Source organism: Epargyreus clarus, unplaced genomic scaffold (genome assembly GCF_041222505.1).
Source record: "Epargyreus clarus isolate Ecla_fem2 unplaced genomic scaffold, WU_Ecla_fem_2.2 ptg000007l, whole genome shotgun sequence".
Lineage (NCBI taxonomy): Eukaryota > Metazoa > Arthropoda > Insecta > Lepidoptera > Hesperiidae > Epargyreus > Epargyreus clarus.
The window spans coordinates 1974504-1994679 of NW_027332215.1; the positions used below are offsets into that span (position 1 = coordinate 1974504).

At 34.0% G+C, this 20176-nt stretch overlaps 1 protein-coding gene across 2 annotated transcripts in view; it reads right to left on the reverse strand.

Moving 5' to 3' along the window:
• Positions 1-20176, reverse strand: part of DopEcR (G-protein coupled receptor DopEcR) — a 73298-nt gene that overhangs the window by 21609 nt on the left and 31513 nt on the right. Inside the window, exons 1-2 of one of the 2 annotated variants that reach the window (XM_073074144.1) lie at positions 8666-8693; positions 4130-4282 (exon numbers count right to left, since the gene is read on the reverse strand). The exons of the other annotated variant lie outside the window; for it this stretch is intronic. The gene's annotated coding sequence lies outside the window, so the exon portion shown is untranslated. Of the gene's footprint in view, positions 1-4129; positions 4283-8665; positions 8694-20176 lie in introns of those variants that run through there. 2 annotated transcript variants of the gene reach the window in all.

Below are 20176 nucleotides of genomic sequence, written 5' to 3' on the forward strand. Positions count from 1 at the left end.
CTTCATCACAATGTTTCAACTACATAAAGCAAAAATTAATTGTCTTTTTAGACGACACGACCATATCCTGCGAGAGTTAATAATAAACTGAGCTCAAGTTCCGACGCCCGGTGGAACTTTACGCCGCGCACCCCTACCTCCTTTTCCAAAAAACTTACGTATTGCATCCGATCAGGATCGATTCTCCCGACCGTCTACCCCTTCCCGCCTAATAATTGCAACAGGTCGGCGGCCATTTTGTGCACAAATGTGCCATGAGCTATTTGGTAGTATCTTTCTGCGCAACGTTCTCGAACTCTCTTTTATAAAGAAATATACTCAATTCTTTATTTGTGAATAAAATCCAACAGGATACAATAGTTACTTAGCACCAATATGATTTTTATGTGGTATACACTAATGCAATTTTCCTAGCAAACAATATTTAAATATCACTTTGTAAAATCAAAATTGCGCTGAGGGCACATGACGGTATCAAGCGAGAGTTAAAACTAAATTGATCTTGCGGACTACCAACCCATGCACCCCACTCCCTCCCACCCCCTCCTCGAAGACACCTACGTATTACGATATGTCGGCACCAATTTTGTGCTAATGTGCGCAATAAATTTTAACTTGTACTTATTCGCGTACCGTCTTAGTAATAATTTTTAATTTATTCTTAAATATATTCAACAGAAACAATTTTTAATTTAGCAAAACGACCATATTTTATAAGAGTTTTAACGGCAGAATCAATACTTAAATATCACTTAGCACAAATTAAAACTCTTTATGAGGACACGGCCGTGTCTCGCGAGAGGTAATTACAAACTGAGGTCCGGTTCCACCGCCAGGCAGACTACCACCCCGCACACTCCTACCCCCTTCTCCATGACACCTACGTGTTGCACTAGATCGGCACCCTGCGCAACCCCTCCTCTCTACCCCATCCCCTATTTCCAGCACATTTACGTATTGCGAAAGGTCAAAGGTAATTCTATGTACAGTTGCGCAGGCAGCCTACCAACCCACGCACTTTATGCAAAGATGCGCAGTGAACTATTTTTTTTTTGTATCTGGCCGCGCACTTTTCGCCAATATTCTTTATTTAAAAGCAAATGCTCCTTTTTTACATTAGAAAATCAAAATTACAATCTCAGTAACACAATCTACTACTAACTACCCACCAACATATCAATCTGTGTTCTAAATTTATTGATACTGTTTTAGGATTTCTTGGACCTGGGTTATTTTCGACCTATTTCTTTTTAAGAACTTAACAATCACTAAATAAATATCTCTATAAATGAACACAAGTGCTTACCATGGAAGTTAGAAATTGTGTAACCACGAATCCCGGTGGCCGATGCATCACCATTACTCCCAGGATTATATAAACGAGTATCGTTAAAGATTCATGTTGGTCTTTTCTAATAACCGCGTCATTTAATTGTTGTATCGATCGCCCCGTCTTTCTCTCCTCCCTGTCTATCATGTTTGCTTCTATCTAGGATATCCATGGACATACACCCTTCTCCCTGAACGTGCCTCCCCATCTGGGGTGAGTTGCGCATCAATCACCCTTCCACCCACCACCGCAAGGGGTGGGCCATAGCGTACCTGGGAATAGCTCAAACTTCACGCTGCGCAATAAATCATGTATCGATCGGCGCGAATTTTTCGTAATCCTTTTTAGGTACCATTAGTGCGAATAATAATATAATTCATAAAATTCCACTTAATATAAAAATAAATAACAGTTAAGCTTTACTGATTAGGCCCCTGTTCATCTGTAACGTTGAACCACTTCTTTTCTACAATCGTTAATAACACTCATGACGTAAATCACTTCATTTATATCACAATCACACCTCTCGGGGGTAGAAAGCAAATTGAGCTTGTGTTCAAGCGCCCCGCACTACCTCACCCCCGAGTTAACCCTTCCTCCCCGTCTCCTCGGAGTCGACCGGACCGCGCGAGGTGGTATCGATTTCGTGACAACTACGCAGTAAATATTTAGAGATTTCTTTCTTTGGGACAGGATACTTCATTTTTAATGTCATTTTACAAATATTACAATTGTGGTTTATTGTACGAGAGTTGTACGAACCAAATATAGGCTGCATTATCATTCTATTATCTCGACCCGCACATCATTGTGAACTCGGGAATCCTATAGAAAATTTTGTTAATTGAAGCTATCATATTAGTTTTTAGCAAATTTTAATCAAAATATTTACGAAAGTCACTTTAAATTCTTTAGTTTCACTTATCACGACTTAGGCACTAAATAAGCTCAGGGATCCGAAAAGCTCAATCGAGTTACACGACCACTTATCACGAGAGCTAAACCCAGACTGCGCTCGCGATATGGCGGCGCGCGCATATCTGCATCCCCCTTCATCCCGCATCCCTCAAGAGGGATGTGGATGAAGGACGTTTTGCGCAGGATCGGCGTTCGTTTTGCGCTACATCCTTTGTGTTCTTCCATGTTTTTTTTATACATGTACTTAATGGGTATCATGAAGCACTTATGTCTTGGTGGGGATGAACTTACAAGGTTAGCGTTAATGGATTTTGTATCTGAGCAGCACACGTCTATTATGACTTTAATGTGCCGCTCTGACAGGAAATGGCTGTTAACAGTTAACAGGAAATGTTACTAGCTGACCCGAAAAAATGATAAGGATAACCCTTATCACTCAGGGGTATGGAAAATTTGTAGGGGTAAATAAAATACCCGAAAACATGATAAGGATAACCCTTATCACTCAGGGGTTTGGAAAATAGATAGTAGCCGATTTTCAGACCTACTGAATATGCATATAAAATTTGGTGAAAATCGGTAAAGTCGGAGGAGTACGGTAACTATCACTGTGACACGAGAATTTTATATATAAGATTATAATTTAATATCTGTTCATCGCGTAAGTCTCTCTTTAATTATTATCACGTTACACTAAGTTTTCGAAGGTTCAAAATGTTTAAAACTTTCATGTTATCTACGGTGTACGATTGGAGAGATCGAGAACGTTTGGCGCAGCATCTTACACATGTCCGGCGTTATGCTATGGGCACTACTAGTTACATTTAGAAAGTGCGGCGCAATTAATGTTACGGCGTTTAACATACGGTAATATGGTGTTTAATATCACAAAAAAATTATCTCAAGAAAAGTTAAAGGTTATGTTCACAATATTAAATAATATAATAGATATACGTAGTTTAAAACATCATCCCTTAACAAATATACAGAATAAGCGAGACTAGAAATGAAGAAGTAAGAAACCAGCTATCCTGAATAATATTTCTTCGTAACTGTATGTTACGATTTTAAAACAAAATGCAGTTTTCGAATTGGGGATAGGAACTGAAACGCAATCCTTTTTCATGGTAAACCGTTTTAAATAAAACATGCTTTGTCTTAGTTTTAATGCTTTATTTTATTTGAATACTCCATATCAACAATAGTATACATGTAACATCCACAATATTATTGTATATTTTTATTCGTTAAAATTATATAAAAATAAGAAATAAGTCATAAAATTCAAATTTTATAAAAATTATCAAAATTCACAAACACTAAAACAAACAATTAATCTGTTCATCGCGTTGATGACTCCATGTCCTTTTTATCCCATTATCCATGTCAACACGATTTCAAAATCTCGAACATTCTGCGTGTTTCTGGGGACTTTCTTTGTTATGACATGCGCACTGAATGAATTTTTAATGTATTGCGCAGTTCAAACGACGCCATATTGTTCGCCGGTTGAAGGAAGTCTTCAGTACGATTCCTCACATTTTTCATTATATGCATATATTTTTAAAACACACACTATTATTGAAACACTTTATTTGACAATATATTATGTTCATTCATTTAATTATATCACACGATACCGTTATATTATTAAGCAACAGTTTTGAACGCTACAAAAATGTGTAACGTTATAAAACTCTTTCAAGTACCATAAAATACGAGTAAATTCTATCCTATTTGCAACAAATTTGGTCTTCGGATGCACCTCGGTGAGCTGGGTTACGTGGCAATAAGCGATATAAACATATAGGTTCAATGCAATAATCCCGAATATAAATTACAGTAACTTAAAATAAATGAATTTAAAAAAATGCAACTCACTAGTAAGTGGACAGGATACACGGGACCCGAGTGACCCATGGCGCGGCTGGATCGAGACTGCAGCTATGAACGATAGCTGGCGCAGGCTCCGCTTTAGGACATGCGCTTTGAATGCATCTTGAACGTTCGACGCAATAAGATTTACAGCGCCATCTAGTAGAGAAATATTTATTTGAATTTTTACAGATAGCAAAACTATACGATTTTATAATAAATTTAAAATAAGTCCTTAGTTTTTATCTACTTCAAAAATAATTGAAATAAAATTACTATGTTAAAATTAAACCATTGTATTAAGAACTATAATTTATTGAAAAAATATTACAAGTTTATAAATACTTCCAAGTCATAATTAAAAAAAATGTTTCATTAGAATAGTACAATAAAGAACAATAATTCTATAAATTCACTATTTTTTTGTCTTTAGTTATTCTTTAATAAAGCTCTCGAAAGTTCTGCGCAGATGTTCGCACATGTTCTATTTCGTGACATGCGCACTGTGCGCGTAATGGAAGATCTACGCCGCAACATTATGGGACGCCATCTTGTTCACAAATGCAATGTGAATTGAGATTTGTTAATAAAGCTAAGCTTTAATCGATTCTCGATAATTATAATTATACGTATCTAGACACATTATTAAACACTTTCACGAGTAACACTTTTCAAAGATATACTACAGTATAATAATATGTAGTCATAAATTTTACAAGTACAAAAAATTGTTCTTATTTTAAAGAAATCACGACTCAAAAAACGAAACCATAAATTCATATTATAAAAAGGTCGCAAAGAATTCATTTGAAAACCGGTCATGCAAGACAAATATTTTTTGTGAATATTGAAAATTGCAAGTCACACGGCACGCGATACCCGGGCGCCCCATAGCGCAGCAAGTCTGTGACTGGACCCTAGAATTATCATTAGGTTTCAACGCAAGTACTGATTTATGACATGCGCAATGAATGCATCTCGAAAGTTCGACGCAATTAATATAGCGCCATCTGGTGGTTTGATACTGTACTTTTAATTTTTTATACTGCATTTCACGAATCACTTCTGTTTTTACAATTAACGAGATTTTTTTTGTATTCTTGTAGTTATATAGTAATTAATAAATAATAATGCATTCATTTCATCTCGAAAGTTTAAGGCAATGAATAGAGCGCCATCGTGTGGTCAGAAATTGAAGTTTTAAAATATTTATGTTTGCATTTCACTAATCAATTTCTGGTAATTATGCAATTTTACAACAATTGATTAGATCATTTTATTTTATTATTGAAGTATTGTGTATATTGAGCATAACTATATAAATAACAGCACATTTATTACACGTCAGAAGTTCGTCAGAATGAATATAGCGCCATCTCTTGGTCGAATATTGTCCTTTTTTTTAATTTTATACGGCATTTCACTAATTATTTACTGATAGGTATACGATTTTATGATAGTTTCATTTTATTATTGTATTCATTTTTATTAAATTGTGCCTAAATAGCATTGTACCTATTGCATTTCGAAAGATCGACGTAGTGAATACAACGCCATCTTGTGGTCGGAAATTGACCATTTTAATTTTTTTATCTTGCATTTAACTCTCTCACATGATATACAGTTATTACCTTTGACTAGATCGTTTTATTTTATTATTGTTGCCAAGTGTATACATAAATGCGTTAATTGCATTTCAAAAGTTCAAAGCAATAAATACAGCGCCATCTCTTGGTTGGATATGGTACTTTTAAATTTTTTATGTGATATTTCACCAATTACTTAATGATATACGATTTGATAATTGATAAGATTATTTTATTTTAATATTCTATTCATGTACTTATATTACAACTATGCTTAAATAGCAACGTGTCGATTGCATCTTGAAAGTTCGACGCAATGAATACAGTGCCATCTTGTGGTCAGGAATTGAATTTTCACTTTCATTTCACATTTCACTATAAATTACTCGATATACAATTATTATAATGTACTCTTTCATTTTATTTTATTATTGTTGCTATTTTTATACAAGAATGCATTATTTGCATTTCAAAGTCCATGGCATGGAATACAGCGCCATCTTGTGGACGGAGACTGAACTTGTTTAAAATTGTATGTGACATTTCACCAATTATTTACTAATATTCGATTTTTTCATAATTGATTAGACAATTTTATTTTATTATTGTATTAATGTATATTAAAAATTATCCTAAATAGCAAAGCGTTGAATTCTTCTTGAAAGTACGACGCATTGAATACAGCGCCATCTTGTGGTCGGAAATTGAACTTTTTTAAATGTTTATATTCTATTTCACTTCGAATCACTTCTTGGTAATTATACGGTTTTACAACAGTTGACAAGAACATTTTATTTTATTATTATTGCCTTGTGTATACAAAACTGCAATCATTGTTATTTAAAAATTCAAGTAATGTATACAGCGCCATCTTGTGGTCGGAGACAGAACTTTCAAAAATTTTCTTGCATTTCACCACTCACTTCCTGATAATTATACGGTTTTGCAATAGATTGAATCATTTAATTTTATTTATGTAATTATGTGTATTATGAATTTACCGAAATAGCAACGCATTTATTGTAACTCGAAAATTAGACGCAATGAATTGAGCGCCATCTTGTGGTCTGAAGTTGTAGTTTTGTAATTTTTTTATTGCATTCGAATGCTTGAAATGCGGTTTTATAACAATTGAAAAAATATAATTTATTTTGACGTCGTATTACGTGTATTATAAATAACGAATAGATTGTATTTGGAAAATTCGACGAAAAAAGTTTTACAGCGCCATCTTGTGGTCGAAGACTGTTTTTTTTTATTACAAATTACCGATCACAATCCGACAAGATAATTTATTTCTTGGGTTATATGAGTACAAAAAAATAACACATTTTATTATTGAAATATAACACTGCATTTATTAATAGGAAGAAACAATAAAATATGTATTCTACAAATTAAAAAAATCAACTTAATGTTAGATGGCATTTCTTCACGTAGTTGATTCTATGTTGCTAGCCACCCGATAGTTGATGCGCACTGAGAATCTTTTGAACGATCTGCGTAGAAAACGCGATGACGCCATTTTCTTCATGAAATTTCGAGTTCATAAAAATATCAACACCAAACAAGAATATAGCGATTAAGTAATAAAATTTATCACAAACACAAAACTTCACGAGTGGTACTTTTTCACTTTAATGTACAAATATATTTTTTGAGTTAAATATATTATAACACCAAAACCATATTGCGAATATTTTTATGTTGAATATTTTAACAGACCTAATTTTTGGGCGATAAATACGGACCGAATTTTCAGACCTGATTCGAATCGATTTAACAATCGATTAGTTTCTGGAAGAAATGCCATCCATACTATAGCCGGTATCAATGGCGGCGTAATTGAAGGACATTTTAAAATAAAGTATCATTGCAAATTGAAGCGGGGGTCTAGACATGCGCATTGATTACATCTCATAAATACGGCGCAATAAATACGATGCGATCTTAACAACATTCAATCTTAAATGATACACTAATTGACCTTTATGTTTTATATCTTATACCGGTCAGTTTAAAAATAGAAAGTTTATCGACGTTTTTTTTGGAACGATTGGCGAAGAGACGCTTGCGATAAGAGTTGAATTCTCTGTTTATGCTCTACATGCAACTTTCTCAAATGTTGCGGGGCAAAAGTTGATTTACAATGAATTCTATAATATTGCAAAATAGATAAGTATATTTTGAAATATTTTACAAAAAGTATTTCAGCTAAACCCGTCTATAGTACGCGCAATTTTAGAGGAACATTATTAATGGTGGTGAACCCATCCCTCACACGTATTTTATTAACGTAGCAATTGTATTTCTTAAAATTTTAAAGAAATACACAGTAAAAGAGCTGTAGCATATATTTATTACACTTACGTAATGTAAAAAATTACTTCATTTTCAATAAATTAATACACTTAACACAAATAATCACTCACTTGGACACTTAGGTAAACACACACATAAAAATGAAAACCAAGTTAAAAGAGAACACTTTCAAAGAAACAGTAAATTTCTTGAGATTTTCATTCTAACGGAGAACTTTCTTAAGTTCTTAACGAAAGTTAACACTGTAATTATTGAGGGCGAGCGCGCTTGAAACTGTGAGTCTGAAAACTAAGTTGAGAACCCCGACCTTCAGAAAAATCAATACTCAACTACGCAGTTACAGTCAATGTTGAACTATTACATATTTTCACTTTTTACACTTTCACAAGCAACTTAAAAACGAAAAACACCTTCAATAAATCTTATATTATTGTTAGAAGCACTTATACACTAAAACCACAAAAATATCAAACGAAACAATCAGAGGACTCACAACGTGATTGTCCTTGGAGCGCGATACGAAAACCGAGAAAAAATTCAAATGACGGAAAACAACTTTAAACCGCAATAAAAGTAGAAATCAGAGCTGTCAATGTGGAAAATTTAGAGAAAATAAATTAAAAAGAATACGCACCGATCTGGAGGAGCTGTGCGTCTCGTTGGGCGGGCGCGAGCAAAGTGGCCGAGGTAACGTTGCGGGCAAGGGCGCGTGCCCCCTTCCAGACGGAGAGGGAGAGGGGTGTCGGCAGGAGTCAAGGTTGGCGGCGGGAGCTCCGCAAGCCGGGGTCCGACCCCCCGCACCTCGCGATCGATACGAACGCTACGCTTCGTCTTTCAGGGACGGCCGCTTTCATGGTCAGATCTACGCTCACTTGTTTGTAATACCGGTTACTACTTTATATTCTACTACGACTCAGCACAAGGGGTACTTTTTATGTGAAGATGTTTTTTAATTAGTAGTTACGCGCGTAACGTTACCGCTTGCTAAATCAGAAATGAGTACCGGAAGGACGCATCAGGGGGGAGGGATGCGACAGTGATCGGTTTTGGCGCATCCCCCTGCACCCCGCAATCCCCGAACTGCAGTTCCTACATGTCCTTATAAAGTAATGCGGCAATCGCCAGGTGATGGCGTTTATGACATGCGCAGAAGTGCGTCTGGCTCACCAGCGCCATGGGATTTTCCATCGCCATTTTAATGATACGCAACAATTTAATGGGACGCCAATTAAGTCAAGGACAGTAAAAGACTCTCCTATTTAATATTATTAGTGTTTTCTTTTTGTCGTATTAATGCGGAAGGACCTTATTGTACCTTTCAAAAGCTTCCTATCACAGACCTGCCTCCTATCTTACATGGGCTTATAATTTTGGAAACGTACCATAATGGCGTTTACATATTTTATCATAACTTATATATAATATATATCTTATGAAGCGGTTTGAACTGAATGAACATTAAATCAATTATTATTTTCGTTATTTCCAAAAATAATAATTGTCGTCGTCAGATCACATGCCATTTCACATTATTAATAATAATAATTCTGCCCTACTATATTTGACAATTTTCATAAATAACAAGATAAAAAAAATATAACTAGAAAATGTACGAATTATGTGTTTAATTGTATAGAAAGACGTTTTGGCTAGAACCACAGTAATCCTACTGAGTGTATTAGTACGGCTTCAAGTGAGTTAAGTAGGTTAAGCCCTTTCACGTGAGGCGAAATACAGCTAAGCTCTGTCTCGATAAAATCAATCTTGAAGATAGACCTGATTTATTTTAAAATCAGATCTATCTTCAAACAATATATCTCTTAATCTGAGCAGTAGGAATCACTCATGTTGGTTCTACTAGTTAAAACTTTTTGGTGGTAGTTCTAATGGATGGATGTAACGTTAGATCGGATGGAGGTAGTACAAATTAATTCAAATGATTATGTCGTTAAAAAAGAGAGAGAAACAAATTATAACGCGACTTGTGATTTTATCACTTTGCTATGTCAATAAATAAAATTAAAGTAGGTGCAGTCCACCTGATGGTCTACTCGTATAGTCAACACCAAATAATTGGGATAAGTATATATATTTTAAATATCTTGTGATATTCACTATCATTTCTAACTCGTGTGATGTTTTCACACTTACCACATCATTCAAATGGGATGTAACACGCTCAAAATTGTTATTAAGAGACCGAAATACATGAACCAAGAAAAGTTTACCTTAAAACAATGTTACTTGTAAATAAAAATCATACAGACTATTCGTTAAGTTTGATCCGTAAACGTAGATAAACAGACTATAATGGTACGAGAAGGCCATACTACAAGAAAGGCCACAGGTGGGACCATTGAGTACAAGCTATCACTTTCACTAGGTCTATTTTGGAATAACAAAATTAGAAGAAGTTGTAGTGCAAGTATTTTTGTCTTCGTTTTGTGCTTCCGAGGTAGAATGGAATTATTCACCAAGTGCACGTCGAAGCACACAGGGTTCCGTGTCGCCAAATTTTTATTTTAATATTTAATGTTTGTCATACTAGCAGCCGCAGAACATGCATTTGAAAATTAAAATTATCAACCTTACTTTATGACTTTTTTTTAAGAACCATGTTTGCCTGAGATTCAAATCTCGGACCCCACGACAGAATGTTCCTTTACAAAGTACGTAGTCGTAATATTTTCAAAGGGTTAATTCCGAAGTCATCATCATCAACCCATTACTGTCCCATCGCTGGGCACGATTTCCTCTCAGAATGCGAAGGATTAGGCCATAGTGGTCTATGCGGTGTACCACACTGGCCAATTGCCTATTGGTAGACTTTCCATAATTCCGAAGTTCGGTATTAAAATTGCAGCACTGATTTAACGTTATACTGCAGTATTTCTGAATAATTGAAGTTGCATGGAGTCATGGAGTCTATGTTTGTACTCAAGAAAATTGCTTCACGACCGACGTAATAATACGCCAAGTTCCTATCGACACGTGTGTTCCACATAGAAAGTTCGCACGTGAATTATTGAATAGTTCTTAAGGCTATCTGGCCACCTTTGTATGTATCCAAGTTGCCTCGCAACCCCTTCACTGAATTATTGACAAAGACGTAATGAAAAGAATAGAAAATTAGTTTCCGACGGACACGTCATATCTAGTTTATATCGACCAGTCGGTGCCGCATAAGAAAATCGCAATTGAATTATTGAATAGTCCTTATTGCTAACCGGCTCCGTTTGTTTGTATCCAAGTTAGTTGCTTCGCAACCGCTGCATTTAATTATTTACAAAGAAATTATAGCGAGTACTTCTTAAGGCTGACCCGGCCACGTATGTTTGTGTTCAAGTTAATTGCCTCACAACGGCTGCATTGGAGTTCTTACAATGACGTAATTAAATTAACAGACGTTTAACGGACGATTAACGGAATCATTTTAGACCCTTTAGCATTATGTTTCCTAGATTCTATTGTAAAACCCTGTAATGAAACAGTTTTTGAAGGATATGGTTTTGGTCTGACGCATTTTAACTTGGTCCTCAGGGGCAAGAGCTGATGTAGTGCCGACTGCATTAGGGGCTCTACAGATGTCCTCGGGCGGCAGCTATAGCCACCCGCTACTAGGGCTGCAAGCTTCTTTGCAACTTATATCTTATAAAAAAATATAAATGATCATTTTATTTTTTGTATGACTAGTGATAATGAGTGACTAGTTTTCTGTCATTTGAAGGGTAAAAAAATGAAACATTTAAATATAAGTACATTTCAATATAAATACTTATAAAAGGTTGGCAGCATTAGTTACACTACATAACCGTTTGTTGATATACATGTCACTCAATATAACCGTGTCGCTGAATTATAAACATAATTTTTGATTCACTGTAGCTTGGTATGTGTTTTAAAATTTAATCATGTCTACCGGTATAAAGTAGCTATGTGTTTTGGTTAAGGATATAATAAAGATTTTGTAAGATGTCTATTAGCCACAGTTGCTACTTAATGTGTATATTATAAAAATGCAATTTACACATAACGATTTTATTACTATCTTGGCATAATAATATGAAGCTGTTATGTAATTAAGTTAAATATTCCCCTAGTTAAAGATTGTTGAAATTTAATTAATCTCGTAAGCTAGTGGCGCGTTCAAAGTGGAATGCAAATAAAAACTCCCAAAGAATAATCTTTTCGAATAATCCCGTAAAAAAGTAAAAGAGATGCTACCACGGAAGCCTGGCGTTTAGTACCCATTCAAAGTCCGAGATGTTTTAAAGAAGAAAAATGTTTTGTTTAAAGAAATAAAATTTGCGTATATTTTACACACATTATTCAAAGCAAATACAAATTGTATATCAAAAAGCATTGTTTATATAATTATTACTCCACACTTTACCATATTAAGTGTATCATAGATACTGCCAAATTTAGTTAACACAAGGTAATATTCAAGGACTGATCGATCATTAAGCGACGCCGTCATCTATATCTGAATTATTGAATAGCTGCATGCAGTTTTCGCACCTTTGTTTGTAGTCAAGATAATTGCTTCACGACCGACACGCCGTCGTCTTCAAATCGATCACTTTATGATTTATAGAAAACCTTGCAAGGGAATAAATGAGTAGTACTGAAGGCTAGCTGGGGATCATTATGTGTACCTAATATAATTCACTAAGTGGACCGATGTCTTTGCAAAGATGACATAATACAACCAAATAACATTATGTAAAGGAAAAGAGTACAAAACTTTAAATTTGACTATGTTTACCACAAAAACACTATACTTTTAGTGAAGGAAGAGCACTTATTGATCATTCCACGATGTAAAGTCTTATATGTCTGAATTATTAAATAGTTGCATGCAGCTTTCCCACCTTTGTTTATACTCAAAGAAATTGCCTCACGACCGACATCACATCGTCTTTATATCGATCACTGGACGAAAAATTTGCAACTGAATTATGTAACAGCTTTGAAAGCTAACTGTTAACAATGCCAAATATGTTCCTAAGAATACAAGAATGTAAATAGAAGAAGAACAAATTTTGAAGCTTGATCATGTTTAGTCTGGACTACAATACTACTGTATTTGCTACGAAGAAGTTTATTTAATTGAAGGTTATACTCAAGGACTGAGCGATTGTTCTACGAAGCTCCGAGTCTCCAATGTCTGAATAATTGAATAGTTAGAGCGCTTGTTTGTGCTTGAGAAAATTGCTTCACGACCGACACACCGTCGTCTTCATATCGATTACATATGACACATAGAACACTTGCAACATTACCCTTGGGAAACGTATCACCTGTAATTTCCAACATTCAATACAAATTGCAATGACGCACACAATTTTCCTACTGAATTATAAACTGAAATTTTAATTCGCTAAGACTACTACGTACAGTTGAAAATTTAATCAATGCTGGTTTTATGTTACTGGTCGTTATTTTGCAATGCAAACGCATGTAAAACATACTTTGCAAAGTTTTTTTTTTTTAATTTTACACGGTATTTGTTTTTATAAAATGTAACTTTATTATGTACGTCTTCTTAATATAAACATTTTTTTCATTCAGTTAACGTGGAAAAAATATATTATGCCAATTAATATGAAAAGTACCAGGATTACCGAGCTTCGCTCGGTGTTTTATATTTATACAACAAAAATACCGATTATTCTCTTTGATATAAAAATGAATGACTAAATCTGTTGCTAACAGCAAATCTCGAGAACTGCTGAACCGATTTCGCTAATTCTTTTTTAACACGCTTTTATTACCTTGGGTTGTATGTATGTATGTATGTATGTACGATAATGTACGTAACAGTAACGGAATCTTTGAACCCGATTTCTATCCACTTTGAACGTTCAGTTTAATTCAAATTTTAGAAAAATTATCAAAAACCGATGACAATACACGATTTTAATAATTTTGTACCATTGTCCTTATCAATATCCTCAGGACTAATGATTTTCGAGGCGAGAGAAAGCGCCTTAGCGAGAGTTCAGGCAAAGTTACTAGATTGATTTTTAGTTTTGAAAAATAATAATGTTATTTCCCTATAATTCAAATGTACTGAAACATATCTATAATGCCATCTTGTAGAATGATTTTTAGGATTCCGTACTCAAAGGATAAATCGGAACCCTCCGCTGTCTGTTCGTGAGTCACAGGGCTTTACCTCTTAAACCGTAATAGATAGGGTGCTCTTCGAATATTGATAAGTGGAGCACTCCACGCTTTTTTCACAATTATACAATTTACTGTTCCTTAATTGATTCGTAGATTGAAAATTATTTTCTACTTTTTAGTTGATTTTATCATAAAAGCGTGTTTTTTAGTTTTTTGAACTATATTTATTTATAATATTTCTTGAAGTACAAGGATGGTTCTTACGGAGAGAAACAAATAAAAAAAAAATGCCTGAAAAAGTCTAAAAATAACACTTTTTCTATATTCCCATACAAAAGATTCGTAATAATACTTAAAAGTCAATTTGAACGTTAATACCATATCATAAAGTTTAATTGTTAATAGAGGGGTTCCGGGAAGGCAAAACAATTGACAGACCATCTCATGTACAGTACAGTCCGAAAGGTCTAAGCTGACCTTTGCGTTAGTGTGAGTGAACACCAAAAGTAGAGTCAGATTAAAAACAATCAAAAAAAAAATTTTATTATCTTTTCGTTACGTAATTAAGTTAAAGAGATATTCTTGTTTATTAAAATATTTTCTGTCTGTGTCTGTGATTACATATCAATTCAGCAAATATGGTGTTTTTAACTTTTTTTTATATATATAATATAGGAGTAGCAGACGAGCATGCAGTCCACCTGATGGTAAGTGGCTACTGCCGCCCATGGATATCTGTAATCAACCCCAGATAGGACCAGAAATTCCTACGTGAGGTCGACAACAGATGCGGATTACTGCTTTGTCGAAATCGTCAATAATAATGGTATTTTTCCTGCATCTGTTCTTTTTTGGAGATCTAAATTTGCTTCCATCTTGTAACAGACGTTTGCCTTCCAATAAAACTCTTTTGATTGTAGACAACGGAATTCTTGTAGATGTCGCTACCAATTGGGCTGCTGTATTGACACTTGACATATTTTTATCATTTATGTCTTTAAAATAACTATTCAAATTACATATAATTTCCTTGACTTAACTATTTAAAGGTCTTCGTATTATACGTTTTTTAATATTGGATGCCATTTTACTAATAAATCTAAAAGAAAAACAAATTATTAGAAATTAAACAATTCTGCTACCGGTACAAGTATTGAAGATGCACAATTGGCAAAAAGCGGTTTAAAACAATTAATAGTAGGGGAGCCCAGAATGCTAAATGTGTAGAAACTCGAGCGTCATTGGGACCTATACGATTGTGTAGATTAGACATTAAAATGAAGAAAAGATTATATGATATTTTTCGGTTCAGCTCGTTTTCTTATTCTGACGATTTGTAAAAAAAAATATTATGAGAATGTATGAAGAATAATGTATCTTCCTAAAAATTAGCCTTTTCCTTTGGTTTGTGATGCATCATTACTTCCCAGGGATTCATGCTAATAAGTGACACTATCAGATAACATAATAATACAGGATGTTTTTTTTTTTCAAAATTAGTTTTTTTCATTACTTTGACGTGTGGTAATTGGCAGATTATGATGTTTCCCGTTTTCTATTTCATTATTTCCTTTATATTAAAAAGAAAATTGACCACGCTCGAGCGTGTCCAGTTATCGATTTTTTGTTATTCTGCGAACTCCCCGACATAGAAAGCTCATTTATGGTTTAGGATACTTTATAGAGTGTAAGGTATCTCCCATATCTTAGTCTGACGCGCTCGAGACACTTCCGAAATCCCCTCTTGGGCTCCCCAACTATAAAAGAATCATTGCGCTTTCATTTGATTTCACACCTACACTATCCATGTGCACTCACACAAAATTAAATGCAAAGCTCACCTTAGGCCTCGCGGACTATACCTATATCTAAAAAACGAGAAAAAATTGTAGAATTGAAGAAAATTACACATATTTGATTATAATCTAAGGTATTCCCGTTTAAAATTATTTAAAATAAGCATTCCTCATTGACATATTAAATATGGCGGAATATCAAAGAGTATAGTAGTAACCTATAGTCAGTGTCAAGTACTCAAAACTGTCGAAATCGGTAATTCTGTATTTCGCTGTTTTTGTCGTACAAGTTATTATTACCTTAGTTATTTACAACCTGGCTTTCGATTTGTGTACTGTCATGTTTTCTGAATTTAATTAATTATTTTATAATAAAACCATATTTTAAATAGTATCTAGTTTGATAGATGTAAGTGACATGTTGAATTAAAAAATAAGTCGTCAACTTGAAAATCGAAGATATTACATTATGGTGACGATGACAAAAATAAATATAAATAATATATTGTGTTGAAAGAGTGGAATAAAGCAGAACGGGAAAGGTTCATTAAAAGCATAAGTGACGTTTGAATTAAGATGGTGTCAAATATATTTAATAGTGTATATTAAAAATAGTGGAATGTGATGTAAGCGTTGAATAAATATGTACAGATGAGAAGATGTTCCATTACAATCCTGAATATGTTTCTGCTTTCTGTTTACCTGGCTTACGATTTTGGACTCTTGCGATTTTCGTGCGATCGCTTTAGTCTGTGTTGACAAGGATTCAATATCATCAGGTAAAATATAAATCACTGACTTCTATTAATCGTGAAGTAATAGTTAATGCTCATGAACTAAATAAGCTAATCTTTTTACATTTATCTTTTTTTAGATAAGTACTATAGGGAGACAAGGACGTTCTTGAGATGACTAAATAATCAGTTATTATTGCAACTGCATCGCCAGGCAACGAACCGTACGCGTAGGTGGCTGCGCTCACATTATGACCATTGTTTGGTGTTTGGCCTGGGATCGTCACAGAATAGTATTGTAGCACCTGCTGCATTATTGGATGCAATATTGATAAGGGAAGATATCGAAAATGAATAAAATATGTATATAAGTGAAGGATAAACAAAATGTGATCTATATGTGTACTTAATATTGTTTTATTTATACACTTAAAACATTTAAGTTTTAACTAAAATAAATTGGTATAGAACTATACTTTATTGGTATGTTTCTTTACGTTGCTGTACGTTTTTTTGGTGGTTACATAAAGATTGTCACGACGTATCTACTGACATTATTTGTGTAGTCCCTAGCTATCTACTATCTAGTAAATAACTACATGATCACATACTGAATTCAATCCGTTTTTACTTCCTCAGTTCTTTTTAATTTGGTTACAATGTATTTTAAGTAGTTAAGTGTAGGTACACAATACCTACTTATGAAAGTGAATATTATTAATGTTTATCAAATTCGTATACAGGTATTGTTTCTCATGATGATATCGTGGAGCAATTACTATGTATTACAATATTTATTACATCTGCGCTCATTCGCGTAAAAATAATTTAGAAACTAAAACATATATAGTAAGTTTTAAACAGAATGACAGATTACATTATTACGGTAGTCACTGCCGCCATGATATTTTTCCAGTGTTTTGTTGCAAGTTTAAGTGTAAATGATTGCTTTAAACGATTAAACCAAGATGATTTGAACAAAATGAAACACACCGATTTGTTCTTTGCATGGTTTCTTAGTTTTTAGTATAGTGTACAAAAGATGGCCCATACATTTTGAAACATCTCCTTTTATTTACTTTGTGAACTATGTATTAACAATATGATCTATATAATTGTTTCATGAAGTTACGTAATCGCGCTTTGGTAACTTACATGATATTATTACAAATTAAATATTGAAAAGCTCAGCGAAGGTTATTGTTATTATTATCATTTTACATTAGTAGTGACGCAATTTAAATTTATGAGGCGACCCAAAGCCTACAATGCATAGCCGTAGAATAAGATTCAGTTAGAGTCCTGTCAGCGTAATCAAGTCATTAATAATATATAACAGACAAGAAACATACGTCAAAATCCTTTAAAACTCTTAATTAGTTAAAGCTATAAAGATATTTCCTTTTCCTTAAGTGGTTAAAGGTACAATGTCTACGTCATCGAGACTTCGAAAACGGTGGCTTTTTTAATATGCAGGTAATAGCTGGAAATAATACTTTTCGGTAATTAATTATTCCATAGTTCTGAAAACTAACCGAAAACAATATATGTTTTCAATTCATAGTTATGTCGCAACCAATGTGCTCGCGTCTTCACAAAGGTGACATGATACAAAAAATGTCATAAGAACATGAGAATTTAAACTAGAAAAAGTTAAACTTTTGAAATTCGAAAATGTTTAGTTTGGAAGCTATTTACTACGAAGAAGTTTAGTTTTACTGAAGGTTATATTCGAGGAATGGTCGATTGTTCTACGATGCAAAGGCTTCTGAATAATAAAATAGTTGCAGGTGTTCAGACTCACACCGTTGTTGTTGCTTAAGGAAATTGCTTCGCGACCGACACACCGACGTCTTCATATCGATCGCTTATTACACATAGAAAACCTTGCAAATGAATAATTCAATAGCTCTGGCTCCTTAAAGGTCACGTTGGCATAGATACAGTTGTGCAACTAGCTTACCTTACCCTACCCCTGGGAAACGTGTCACCCGTAAATTTTCCACTAAGCAATGGAAATTGCAATGACGCACACGATTTCCCCACATAATTATAAAATGAAATTTTAATTCGCTATTATTCGTGTATTGTGGAAACTTTTCATCAAGGCTATTTTCATTTGTTTGTGCTTGAGGAAATTGCTTCACGTCCGACACATTGGCGTCTTCATATCGATTACTTATGACACATAAAAACCTTGCAAATGAATTATTGAATAACACTGAAGGCTCATTGAAGGCCACTTTGGCAGTTAATGTTGTGAGACAGGGTGACTCTTGGGAAACATATCACCTGTTAATTTTTCACTAAGCAATGGAAATTGCAATGACGCACACAATTTCCCCACATAATTCTAGACAAAAATTTTAATTCGTTACTACTCGTGTAAAGGTCAAACTTTTAATCGAGGCTCCTAATATGTTTCCAATAGTTATTTGAATAGAAAATGCAAGTAAGGAAAGGACTATATGAATCTGTTAAATATTTTATTTCGAGTTACAAATGCGTGTATTTTGTGAGTGTCTTTTAATTTTTGAACGGATAACAAACATTATTGATCCCAATATATAAATGTTTTGTTTTAGCGAGCAAATCAATATATTACGTCGGTTAGTATGAAATTATAAATCTTAAAGATTTGCGTAAACTAGTCATGACATCTTCTAACTGATCACTCTTAATTATTACAACTGAAATATAGAGAAGGTCAGCGAAAGCTATTGTTATTATTATTTGACATTAGTAATCAGCTGAATAAATATAAGGTCAAATAGTTGCACTGGGCCTAAACACATTTTTGTTTGTGCTTGATGAAATTGCTTCACGACCGACACATTGACGTCTTCATATCGATTGCTTATTACACATAAAAAACCTTGCAACTGAATTATTGAACAGCACTGAAGGCTCATTGAAGGACATATTGGCGTAGTTACAGTTGTGACTTGTATTGTGACGATTATTAGAACAATTTACTATTCCTAAATTACCCTTGAGAAGCATATCACCTGCAAATTTTTCCCCAATCAATACTAATTGCAATGACGCATACCATTTTCCCACTGAATTATAATTTTAATTCGCTACTCGTCTGCGGTTGAAAATTTAATGAAGGCTGGAAGAAAGAGACGAAAATATCCGTTTAAACCTTAAACTATTAAGTAGTAAATGCGATAGAGATATTTCCTTCCCACTAAGTAGTTTAAGCTGCAATTTGTAGAGCGCCGAGATTGTGAGAACTGGCATATGGCTTCTTTAATATGCAAGTAATAGCTCAGAAATTGCATTTTCCGTATGTCTTTCACGGGGGTTGTGGAATTATTTATTTCACTTAAATAATACATAATTACGGACCGTCTACTAATGATAATGGCTGAAATTCTGAAAATGTTATTTAACGTGTGTGATGTCTATCTATCCGTTCTTCACCTTACGGATCACGGCTTAAAAGGTTCTCACTTTGAGTGACCCGTGTTCAGTAAT